This window comes from Rhipicephalus sanguineus, chromosome 1 (assembly GCF_013339695.2).
Source record: "Rhipicephalus sanguineus isolate Rsan-2018 chromosome 1, BIME_Rsan_1.4, whole genome shotgun sequence".
NCBI classification, from domain to species: Eukaryota; Metazoa; Arthropoda; class Arachnida; order Ixodida; family Ixodidae; genus Rhipicephalus; species Rhipicephalus sanguineus.
The window spans coordinates 162,037,863-162,051,107 of NC_051176.1; positions in this window are offsets into that span (position 1 = coordinate 162,037,863).

Sequence of the window (13,245 nt, forward strand, 5' to 3'; positions counted from 1 at the left end):
TGATCACCAGAAGCGGTGAGGGCGACATCTATGATTCATTTTTAAGTCCTGCCACTAGAAACACGACCTCCGAGATCTGTATTTTTCACCTAAACATGGCGTCTATGACGTGTTTGGGTGCTAACCAGAGATGTCTTGTACTGATGGGGCTCGAGAGAATGCGCCAGGCGACGCTGCACGATTTCTTCAAGCGAAAGGTTTGAAATAAAATTGTGTGCTTCTCGCCATTACCATAATTTCTCTCTTTTTTCCCCGTTTCTCGGCTCTTACGTTTCTTGGCTCTTGCGTTGCTCTTTTTTTACAGTCCCGTGAAGGACGTATCAGTGAGGTTCTACTGCATAATGACTAATGAAGAACAGTGATATTCGCAGTTCGCAGACTAGAGTAACAATATATATTAGTGATATTACGTTTGAGCTTCCATTCCGTACTGTTGTATTTATACCTGCGAGCGATTATATATTTCACATGCGTTTCTTGCCATACACGAGAGTTGCGAAGAGCATTTATTCGACTGAGGCAACGAGTCAATGACGTTTGTGACGGCTAACGAAACATCGAAATGACGACCAGAATGTTTTGGCTCACTCATCGCTTACACGAGCTCTACTGCCAAATTCTGGAGGCGATCACAAAGGGCGTAAGAAATTCGCCAATAACAAAATTAACAGACGCAGCAGTGAGGGTTCCTTCGGCGCGGAGTAGCTGGGAAGCATGGAAGGCCTCATCTCCAACAGCGGCGTTAAGGAACCTTGAAAAGAATGACTGATAGCAGTTTTCCAACGTTTAAGCTGTCCGAGCAATTTTTTCTAAGAAGGCTTTTCTTGTTTTGTCTTACTCGTTTGTGTATGGCAAAAAATGAAGCGTGGCCAAGAGATTAGCGCTACACTAAGGGAGGAGTGACTGACGTCCGATGGGGCCTGTCCGTGCGAGTCCGCAAGTAATCTGAAAGATATGAGCCTATCCAAGTGCATGCATGTATATACGCACACACAAGACGAGGCGGAATGTGGAAGGCCCCTGTAGAGCATGCTTTCACTTGGCAGAAATTCAGCACCGGAGATCACTCATAACGTCGTGGCTGGAGGGGGGGAAAAAAGCAAAGGAAACGGATATTTCGTTCGGTCGAGCGAAAGAAAGACTCCGCATGAGGGTGGGGAGGAGGCCGGTACATCAAGGAGGCCTGCCTGCAATAAATGTGCATAGACAAACGAGGTATAGTAATAATAGGCGTGATGCGAGAGTTAGCGACATGGAAGTAAGAATGCAAAACTTTTAGAAACAAGACCCGCGCTGGTTAAACGCCAACGTCGTCTCCTAAGCTCGGCGCATGTCGTCGTGTTTCGACCTAACAGGCGAAAGCATCCACTCTGAGTCTGGGGGGTGAGTGATTTCTTTTCGCGAAGCCCCCCAGCAGGTCCGAAGTGTCTAGAAAGAGGCTTTAGCGGCGAAGACGTATCGCGGTGTCTGTTCATTAATATGGATAAGAGCTCGGGCCCACCTTTCCCTAGGCAGCTAGCTCAAGGAGCTGCGCACATAGGTGCATGGAGCGGGGCAATTTGAAGATAAAACTAAAGCGTGGCTGCAAGAGACGTATGGTGCTTTAAACAAAGCGTTTCCATAAAAGTTCTCGTCTCCGGTACAAAACAATAGAAGCGCGCATTTCCCAGTTCCCCTGCGTTAAATATTTAAAATGACCGGGAGGTAAGCCTTTAGAGCGCTCCATGACTAGGATGGAAGACAAAACGGTGTACAGAATCTGTGGGGTTCTAGGGAAAAAATACATAAAGGTGGAAGATAAAGATAGAGAAGGAGAAAGACGAACGCTAAATTATTTCGCGCGCTCCTTAGCGTGAAATACAGCATGACCATGCTCTTGGCGAGTAGGTTTACTTTGGTTAATATATAGTCTTAAGCCGAAAAAAATCTTCGCGCGCGTGAAAATGGCAAACATGGGTTCCAGGTCTCCGGAAAACTTCCAAGCCCCGATTTTGCTAGCCAGTGGCGGTAAGCGATTTCGGAAAAGGGTTGCAGTGGTCGGCCTACTTGATCGACGCACGCTTGTACCCGACGCGGTATTGCGAATCAAGCACGGCTAGTATGAAAGTATGTATGTTTTTTTGTTGTTTTTTCTTGCTGGGTTTTATACGGCGTTGTTCTCTCTCGTCATATCAATAGTGCCGAAGCTTCCCGTTCATCATTTGCTCCGTTTCCTTTGCGCCATAGAAAGCCTCGCGCCGCACTTGAACTCTGTCTTTTTTTCGTTTGTTTTTAGTTTTGAAACTCTTCACCAAGACTTCATAAAGTTGAGAAAATGTTAAGCTTGAAAGAAATAAATTAGTTTAGACATGCGGGATTAAGCGACTCGTTGTGACAGCGCAATGTGCAGTGTTTTTATGTGTTAGCCGGATACTGGCGTTTGCATAATGTTTTTGTGGCGTCTCGACTCCTCTTTTTTTACGTTCTTGTTTTTCCTTTGCCTTGATCTCTCTTGCTCTCTGTCTATATATATATATATATATATATATATATATATAGGGAAAGAGAGAGTCGGACCCACATATATCGAACTCGCTAAGAGACAGAAATTAATTCGATATATTGTACAAGTTGACGTACATCTTTTAAAGAATTTACCGTGTTTTCAGTGGGAATGTCCGTCCGCAAGTTGGCTTCACGGCACTTTTTAACTGTAATGCAAGGAACGCGGCTTACGGCAATACGCGTGGAAGTATTTAGTTTTTATTTTTCCGCGGTTTGTAGTTGGGGGTGCGGGTCATATGCAGGGGCGCGTTGGGGGCGACAGAATACGGTAGCGATGTAAACAGCGACTCAACATCTTCAAACGCAGCTGTGCGTACTCGTCGGGCGCCGCAAGCCTCGAGTATCTTGGCCCTAATGTTGGCGTTGTTTTCCAATATCATACTCGGCGTGCTTCTTGTTATGCTGTACGCAGCGGCGACGCCAGACTTCTTTTCTCTACGTTCTGCTGTGTTGATTATCACCCACTTCGCGGAGAACAGCCAGGTCCCCCCGTTTTACGGCAGCCATTGCGTTAACAAAGGGAGTTGAGCAGCGAATCGCGACCCCACGGGACGGCAGTGACGACGAGGAATCATGGGAGAAAGCACGCGATGGCAAGCGATGATTTCTAATTACTCTGCGTGGCGCCCTCCTAATCACACCACTCACAATCCCAAATGCATGCAGGAAAGTACCCTTCCGTGAGGGAAAGCCAACTGCTTGGGGCCTATCGCACTGCCCCTAGTTCGGTATATAAAGTGTTCCGGCTATTTTTGTTCGATGTAGCCGTAAGTTTTCCTGTTCTTTGACGTTAAAGCCTGCTCATGTTCTAAAATAGTTCGATATAACGGATAATTCAATCTAGCCGAGTTCGAGTTTGACATTATATATATATATATATATATATATATATATATATATATATATATATATATATATATATATATATATATATATATATATATATATCTGTGTGTGTGTGTGTGTGTAGAGGGATAGTTGGCTTGATTTTTTGTTTTCTGTTTCTTCTTTTCCCGGCGATACTTCAAGCGACATTTTGGCAGGCAGAGAAGGTGTAGCACCCTATAACATGACACTATATAGGAACAGTTCTGGGCCCTGTAGGTCAACAAATGCAGGGCGTAAAAGGCAGTGCATACAAGCGAACGTATAGTAGTAACAAGGAGCGAGAAACAGGAGCAAGTGGTAGGGAGGTTAACCAGGAGGAAAAAAAAACAGTTTGCTATTCTGTGCTGGAGAGCGAGAGATCTAGAAAAATAAGAGAGGCGATAGAGAGAAGTAGAGAGGACAGACATTCTGTCATTCGGTCACTATCCCCGCAGACTATCAAAGCACAAGATTATAGTTTGATATGCCACAAAGAACAATAACTCAAACTACTGCTGCTTCTGCAGGTCTGTTGTCCATGAAAATCGCTACGATGCCTTCATCGCTGTCAGATTAGTCGGTATTTTCATGTCTCGGGACATGTTACCTATGGCCGTATAGACGGAGCCAACAAAACCAACATTATAAAAGCTGGAAAACAAATACCGACTTCTTGGGTGTAAGTCACTCACACGATAAGCATACACAAAGGTAACCGAAAGAAAACCGTTACAATGCGCCAAATAGCAATGTAACGATTAACAAAAGAACAATTCAGTGCCTTCTGGCACTGATTACGGATTTGAACTGATCCGTACATAGTACATTTCTTGTTCCCATTTTCGCTATGAGGCCTTTTCTGCGGTCCTACGTGCACTAGTCAATTACTGTTTATCGTCTGGGAAAGCAGCGTTGCAAAAACCAGGTACAGAGAAACATTGTCGACACAACGAGCAGGTAGTCAACGCAGCGCCGGCTTTTATCGAGTATGTCTTTGTCCCTGTTTTTTAGCGCTGCTTCCCGAGACGTTCTACCAGCCAACAACTCGCCCAAACCGAAATTCTGCTCATTTATCTATTTTAACAAAAATTGTGACAGAAGAAGTGGCGGATAGATATATCCGTATCCAAGGGATCCCAAATCGGCCTGAAATCACGAAAAACAATTTGTCTCCAAAAAGAGAGACAAGTTCGCGTTTGTTCTATGGAGGCTGTTTCATCGCGATGGTCTGATGTGCTGCCCAAGACAAGCTGTGTTGTACTGCAACGCGTGTAATTGTTCGCTTCGTTAACGTCATGCGGCAATGAATTTGAGGCGGCTTGATTTCGTATCTATGTTGTCGTACACTAGCCATAGAGGGATGAATTACTGAAGCATATATTTAGCCTGCGCAGAAAACTACTCTCAACGTTCTTTTTTTTTTTTTTTACCCCTTTACAGGGGCTGTCCACATCAATCCTTGTTTGCGGGTCAATAACGTCAGCATCAGCAAAGGCGACTTTTTGTATTTGTATACTGCTCACTTGGTTTTACTTATCCGGGGGATTTGAATATATTCTTCAAAGCATCCGATATTTCGGAGCAGCGTACAGCGCTGACTGATTCAAGCGCGATAATCTGACCGCGCATTGTGGTGGGCGCTTATGGCGTCGCCAGTGAGACCTGGGTGATCGCTGAGGAGCCAACTGTAGTTGCAATGCGTCACAAAGGCGCTAGCTTTTCCTCCATACAACAATGTATCAGCTCGGTGCCCCCAGCGCCCACCGGGGGGCAAAGAGTCCCGGTAGCCACGCGCTCCCAGTATCCCGTTGCACTCGCCGAGCGCTGTAAATATTGCTCCAGAGACGCGATACTGCCAGGTTCTTGCTCATGTTCCGCAAATATCGGAGGGCCCTAGAATAGAGAACGAGATGAATTGTGGTGAAAGATGCAAGACACCGTGATTGAATTATCATTTCTCGCTGCAGCGACGGCCAAGGTGGCTCTGCAGCTTTCTGTTGCCCTTCGACTAAGATCAGACGGTTGTTTCGTATACCGCATCCATCTTCATCAACTGCGGAACTATCAGCGATTGATGTTGCTCTGAAATAAGCTCAAGAAGAATTAGGAGCATCAAAGGTTGTCATGCTCATAGACTCTCGTGATACCCTTAGCAGACTGTTGAGAAGAGACTCCTACGGTCCAACTACATGCAGTATTGTAAAATCTGCCAAAAATTATTTCTCGTGCGATGAATGATAAGGATCCCACTAGCAACGTCCGACGGGCGACCTGTGCCCAGAGTAGATAACACACGCGTTCTGGGCTTACTCATCGCGGCAAACGGCCACAACGGCGATACCATCAGATGACCGGAAGGCGCGGTTGCTCGGACCATCAGGTTACTGAGACGCATAGCCAACCGGCACAGCGGGATGAAAGAGGGCAACATGATCAGGCTAGTTCAGGCCTTCGCAATGAGCCGAATAACGTACGTGGCACCCTACCTCGAGTGGCAGGTAGAGGAGAAGACAAAGATGGAAGGCTTAATTAGGAAGGCTTACAAACAGGCAACAGCGCTACCGATGTACACGAGCACGAGTAGGTTACTAAATCTGGGTCCACACAACACGCTGGGAGAATTGATAGAGGCACAGAACATAGCGCAGCACGAACGCCTATCCAAGAGCACGATGGGCAGATACATACTAGAGAGGTTACGAATCGGGTATCACGCTCAGCACGTGTCAAAATCGACGTACCAAGCAACGTGAGGAATAAATTGGTCGTTCTTCTCTTGTCGAAGAACATGCATCCCGAATACCACAGGAGTCGGAGGGAAAAGAGAGCACAGGACATACAGAAGTATGGCAACTGTAGAGACGCGGTGTTCGTGGACACGGCGAGATACGCACGCAGGCGCGGCTTCGCGGCCGCGGTAATAGTTCATGAGAACGCTTGCAAGACTAGCGTCGGTACGCACGGAGCACGTGGAGACAGCGGAGGAAGTGACTATCGCGCTCGCGGTGGCCACCACCACGGCCGAAGTGGTAATCAGCGACTCCCAGACCGAAGTCCGCAACTTTGCTAACGGCGGCGTCTCCCCCGAGGCGTTACGAATTCTGCTTGCGGGCAAAACCGAGAATAGGGACGTTTACATTTTTTGGGCGTCCACCCACACCACTTCGCTCACCGACAACGAGGCGGCACGCGGGGCGGCCCGCCACCGTCAACACCGCCGCCGCCTCGGCCGCGACGTCGGGCGGCGAGTGGGAGTGGGAGGATCGCCTCACTAGATTCAAAGACATAACACAGGATTACAGACTGGCCAGGTGCAAATTTCCGCCACCAGACCAATAACTGAACAAGAAGCAGGTGGTCACGTGGCGAAAGCTGCAGACCAGAACGTTTCCGAGCCCAGTGATCTTGAATCTCTGTTACTTAAAACTTGCAGGCGAGCTGCAAGTTTTGCGAGGCCAGTGAAACCCTGGAACGCATGCTATGGGAGTGTGAGAGAGGTAGGGTTGCAGATGGAGACGCAGCCTCGAACCGAACGAGCTGGGAGACTGCACTGTTCAGCTTCGCACTCGAGGGACCCATTCTGGGCCGTCCAGCGGACCGAGGCAGCCGCCAGAGCTCAAAGGCTCGTGGCCGACGCCTAGGTGGGGATACCCGCCCAAGTCCCCGAACTCGCTGGACCCTTTTTTTTTAAAATAAAGTTGATCTCTCTCGCTCTCGTGGGGTGTCCCTCATTTGCCAGTGGATACTTTCCCATGTGGCTATTGCTGGGAATGAAGAGGCCGATCACCTAGCTCAGGTTGTGCTCACAACGAATGTGACTGCCAAGAAATTTCATGCCTGTTTGACAACGCTCGTCTGCTGATCCGCTGACATCTTCTAACGCAGCATCCTGACCTGCGTGCCTAAAGCAGATTGTAACCTCCCTGTCTTTCCGCTTGTTTATTCCTTCCTTTCTTCCCTCCCCGTATTCGTGGTCGTGGATTGCCTCGTCGTGACAGAGCCTTCTTATATAATCTAAGAGTGGGCTCTGTATTAGTGCGTGAGAGATTACACCATCAGTGACGTGTAGACAGTCCGTCATGTACGTCATGTGGCTCCTGTAAGACACTACAACACATTTTTTTAGTGTCCCGCCTTTCTTATGCAGAGAGCACTGCTCATCAAGGAATCAAGGTCTTAAGTGTACGAACCTTGATGATCGCCTGTTCCCTGGAGGTTCTGCTGCTCGGCGTGACCATGCCCATCGAGCTCTGGTCACGCCGAGCAGCACAACAGATTTGGCCTCGCGTTTGTAGACATTTTCCCATGTGGCTACTTATTTGTGTTTCCGTCCATGTTTTTTTTTTCCTGTCTTCTTTTCCTTCCTTCCTTTCCCCTATCTTCCTTTCCTCTTTGTTTCCCCCTTCCCGAAGGAGCAGGCAGGCGTTTCTGCCCCTTTAGGTGGCATTTCCTCTGTGTTTTCGTGTTTTCTATGTATGCAAACCAAATAAATAAATAAATAAATAATAAATAAATAAATAAATAAATAAATAAATGATTAAATAAATAAATAAATAAATACAAGCGATTCCACCCCCCCCCCCCCCGCACCCCTCAAACACACGCGTACGTTAAGGCAGAGAGAGAATGACAAGGACGACGTGATTACTTTCTTGGGGTAATATACCGCTCAAAAAGCTCTGCGAATTATATATCACCGCCTAGAATATTTCAGTACGGCTAGTACAATCCAGATCATTACCTGGCGGCTTTGTTTCTCGTCAATCACTTGGCGTAAGGCAGGCAGCCTGATTAAGGAGCAGCGGCGATCTCTTGCTTCCTCGTCACCTGCTTTAGCTTCGAGCAGCGACGACGCCATGCTGCCCCACGCCCGCGAAGCGTGTTGAACCGAGACGTCGTCTGGATTGAAAGCGGGCCGTGCTCGGAAGGGCTGAAACAGCGTATATGCCGCCTCTGCATGATGCCACCATATATTCGATTCGCGCAGAGCCCGCCGCGCGGTGGAACCGAGCTTTGATTGAGAGCACCATGCGGACCACCTGGTGAACTCCGGGAGCTCCTCACTACGGCTCTCTCGAAACGGAAGAGCGCTTGCCAAGAGCCTCGTCCCCTATACGCTGCCGTAATGAGGGAACAGGGATTCGCCATCATTGATCACGCCAGCTCCCATCGTTGACGGCGCTTACATCATCAGACTGCTTCTTTTGTTATTATTATTATTATTATTATTATTATTATTATTATTATTATTATTATTATTATTATTATTATTATTATTATTATTATTATTATTATTATTATTATATTATTATTATTATTACAGCGAGGGTAATAAGAACACGCTTTAATTTACCTCCTAATTTTGACTTCGTTCAGCCATGTGTCAGTTGCGCTAAATTCTATAACAATATATTGACCACAGTGAGTGCCTTGAAGAGAAAAGATAGCGTGAGGTACTGTGTCCTGTTAAGTGATGTGAAATATTTGAACAGGGAGTGTCGCTTGTGCCAACGTTTCGACAAGCGAGCTCAAAGCTACCGAGGGTCGTTGACTCCTCGAAGACCTTGTCCCTTGTCGAAACATTGGCTCCAGCCCTGTTCAAGAATTTCACATTACTTCAAGCCTCCATCTTGAGACAATAATTATCGCTGTCAGATGCCCAATTAAGTAAGATTGAATAATGAACTTTTTAATGCGTGCAGCAAGCGGGCATGTTTGTACTGAAAAATTAAAGGCAGTCGCGTTTCTACACAGTTACACTTGGGAGAATTCTTCTAGCATGTCTGTGCCCCGAGATATCCCGCTGCAAAGTTTAATTGCAGTTGGCATGATTACGTATGCAAGACGGTGAGGATCGGCGCAATGTTCCTCCCTGATGTCACGAGCAGTCATTGCTTGCTATGGCCAGCCGGTAGCAAAAGGGTAACCGGTATCGTACTTGCCTATGCCTTCGACCCGTTGTCAGATTAAACGCGGCACGTAACTGCCGCGAAACATTGGGAGGAGCTTTGCGCCCGTGCTCACTGTCTTGCATGCGGAATCATGCAAGCCTCAATTAAATTGTAGCGGGATATCTCGGGGCACAGACATGCTATAGAAGAATTCTTCCAAGTGTAACTGTGTAGAAACGCGACTACCTCCAACTTTTCAATACAAATATGCCCGCTTGCTGCACTCAGTAAAAAGTTCATTATTCAATCTTAGTTAATTGGACGGCCGACAGCAATAATTATTGTCTCACTTTGTGTCCCCCTGGATACATAGATTACATGCAAAGGTGGTTTTCACGTTTTTCTCAGTGCTGAATTTTAACAAAACCATAAAGCTTAACTTTGAACACCCGGTATAGCTCCAACACACACGGCGCAATGGTACCGTGTATTTACTGTATTCCGTATCGAATTCAACATTTTGTATATGACTCGAGGAAACTTTCATTTCTTCAGACAGACGTTAACTTCGAAGACCTGATGACTGAGACCACTGCAGTGTACTTGAATGGCTTTAGATGATGCGATGGTGATAGAGGTGCTGAATTCGCGAAGTTTATCATTTCTAAGTGCCGTTTCACATTGACCAGGTTATATATATATATATATCTATATATATATATATATATATATATATATATATATATATATATATAGTATATATATATATATATATATATATATATATATATATATATATATATATAATATATTACTATATATATATATATATATCATGGAGATTGTGCACCGTAATATTTCAGACATCAGATTTGCTCGTACGAGCAGCTGTATAGGTTCCATCGTAAGATTTTTTCGTAATACAGAACTGGCGCAGTGGGAGTCAACGTTAGGTACGTTATCACATGGCTAATTGTCATTATTTACTTACTGATACATTTTTCTTATTAGCTTATCGACTTGCGAATATGGACCCTATTTTATAAAAACTAGCGCATCCGTATGCGCTCGTTGGGTGGCGTGTGTTAGGGCAGATACGTGTATGCGTGTTTATCGTTCTTTACGTCGTGAAATGAACAAGACGTCAATCGAGCCTCCTGCATTAGCACGGTAACAAGCGCAGCAGTAGCTACTCACAAAGGAGTGAAGCCTCGTTTTCGATCAGCTACTTCGAAGTTTCGAGAGCAAGCCCAATTGTAAAGCAGGCGGTGTACCTTGAGGTTTCCGAAAGAGCGTGTAGCGTTTCCAGATTCTTATTCCTATATTTGTCATGGCGTAATGCCGTCATCGACCAACGTACGAATAAGGTCTTTCCCGCGATGTAACATTGCAGCTGTTCACTTGAAGAACCAATACATTAGTCCGAATGTTGAGAAGAAAAGAAATGACCACTGAAGAGGGAGTAAATCAGTTTTCACGCAATAATGGTGCCAGATCGGCGGCCCCATGTTCACAAACGCCGTGGCTCCCCCTTCGAGTCGACTGGACAATCCGCAATGCGCTAAAATGAGCGTCACAGGTTAGCACGGTAAACAAGCTCGATCGTTCCTCCTCAGAAAGGACGAAGCTATAGAAGCCTCGCCTTCGAAAGGTTACGCCCTACTCCCGAGACAGCGCGTAAGTGAGAAGCGGGAAGTTCGGCATACATAAAGCAACTTTCGCCTTTTCACGTGCCCGCTTTAATTTGCCGAGCAAAGCTCTGGCACGGCGAGAGAGCGCCAGAAAATGGATGTTCGAAAGGAAGCGATCAGCAGAAGCGGCGAACACTGCGAGTCCCCAGCGGAGTGCCTCACTACTTCATCTATGGTCTCAGCGATCGTTTCTGACGTCGCTTCCCGGCACACCGTGCACCGCGAACGTAGCGGCATACCATATTCGCTGCCCGCTGACGAGGTATGCTAGACAACTAGACAACGCTCTTTCACGTCGTTTCTTTTTTTTTTTTTCAGCCTTTTCTGCTTCATACGATCAGGTTAGTCTCCCTTACCCGATATTAGGCACTGGGAATGCTTACCACTCGCTTTAATATAGATATCTAGCTGCACCGCACTCTGCTGCGGACTGGCGGCACGTGTAATGCATTTAGGCGCCTGCAAAAGTGAGCGAGTCTTCCGCGGTCAAAGTAACGAGCGCTACGCACAAGTTCTGCTGCTATGCTCGTTCTATTCCGACCCAAAAAGCTCAAATGTTTTGACAGCGCGTCGGTGCATTCTAAAGTGCCCGCCCAATTAGTGTGTCCGGGCCCTCAAGGAGTGTCGGGTCTCTATGCGAGTCCACTCTTTCCTTATTCTGGCCTTCCTTGTGCACCTGCAGCACTGCATCATGAAATGTTCGACTTTCTGGGAACATTTTAGAAATTGTGAGCGTCACCTGCCACATTTTTCTTCTTTCGTTGAAATATTCAATGCGACAATGTCTTCTACCTTGAGGAGACACAGACTGTTCGAATGATGGTAGAGGCCCGTGTACTTAGATTTAGGTGCACGTTAAAGAACACCAGATGGTCGAAATTTCCGGAGCCCTCCTCTACGGCGTCTCTCATAATCATATCTTGGTTTTGGGACGTAAAAGTCCAGATATTATTATTATTAGACTGTTCGAATGACTCGCTACACAACACGACTGGCAATATACAGTGAGCTGCATAAAATAAGATGAATTTCTTATTTGCGCTTGTCCGTGTTGTCTCCTCTTATCCTTCAATTCCTTACAACCAGTCCAGCGGATTCGCCTTTTTATCAAAACTAATCGAAATCATCGCCTGGACGATCTTTGGAGCCTTGACTTTACCGTGAGCAGAAATTAAAGCTAGTTAATTACGGAAGCATCGGCATTTAAAGTCTGAAAATACGTCTCATTTTTGCGAAGTTAGCGTCGGCTGCGAAAGGATGCTCCAAGTTTTGCACGTGGGATGCTCGCAGTACGCAGTGTGTGCTGAAGGTACGTCTTTGTACATCTGCTAGCCGCAAGTATAGTTCACTGAGCGTAAGCGCAGCGTTATTTGCCGAACCAAGATCGCTTGCTATAGGTATAACATTCACATAGTTTCATGTGAGGCAGCGCAATACACTTCTCCCCTCCCCCCCCCCCCCCCTCCAAAAAAAAAACGTCTATTACAACAGGGAGATTCAAACAGCTGGCCTAAGTGCTGCACGTGCTAGAATTGCAGGCCATTAAGCTGTCGCCGAATTTGTGAATGGAACTAAATTTATTAAGGCGAAAGCCCTATACGGCCCCTGAGTTAAAAAATGAGGCGTCCGGCGTCGCCAGCGTGAACCGCCGTAACTGGTTGGCACTCCCATGTTTCCATGCGCTGAAGTACCCAATAATGTGGAGGACGACCGCCGCCGTAGCTGAATAGCTCGAGAGCATCGGACGCGTTATCCAAGGGTAGGTTCAGTCCCTGCCGGTGGCAAGTTGTCTTTTCGTCTTCTTTAACTTCCTTACATTTCTATCAAAATTACTAGACTACAGTTAAAGGACTACGAATAACGTCCTCTATGCCTTCCTCGTCTTCATTTTCTGTTGATTTCATTAGTTTGTGTCTAACAAAGAAAACGAGCCCTTGATCCATTCCCCTTCTTTCGTTAAGATCAGAAGTGAGGCGATGAAGGAGGAGGAGCGGCTTGTCAAAACAACGGACGTGTTGGAAGTTCTCACTGGAACGTCCCAGGGGTCTCGTTCTCTCTCGGAAGCCATGTTACGTGTTCATTTCTTTTTTCGTTACTCTCACGGGGACGTTCAGAGCAAGTGTTCTTAACCTCCATACCCGTCGCAATTTGTCGGCGCGGTTGCGCCAACAGTTTCCGTTGCCAAAACAAATTAAAATAAAATAAAGCAACGGCGCTGGACGATCGGTAATGATGATCGAGCAGCTGACGAG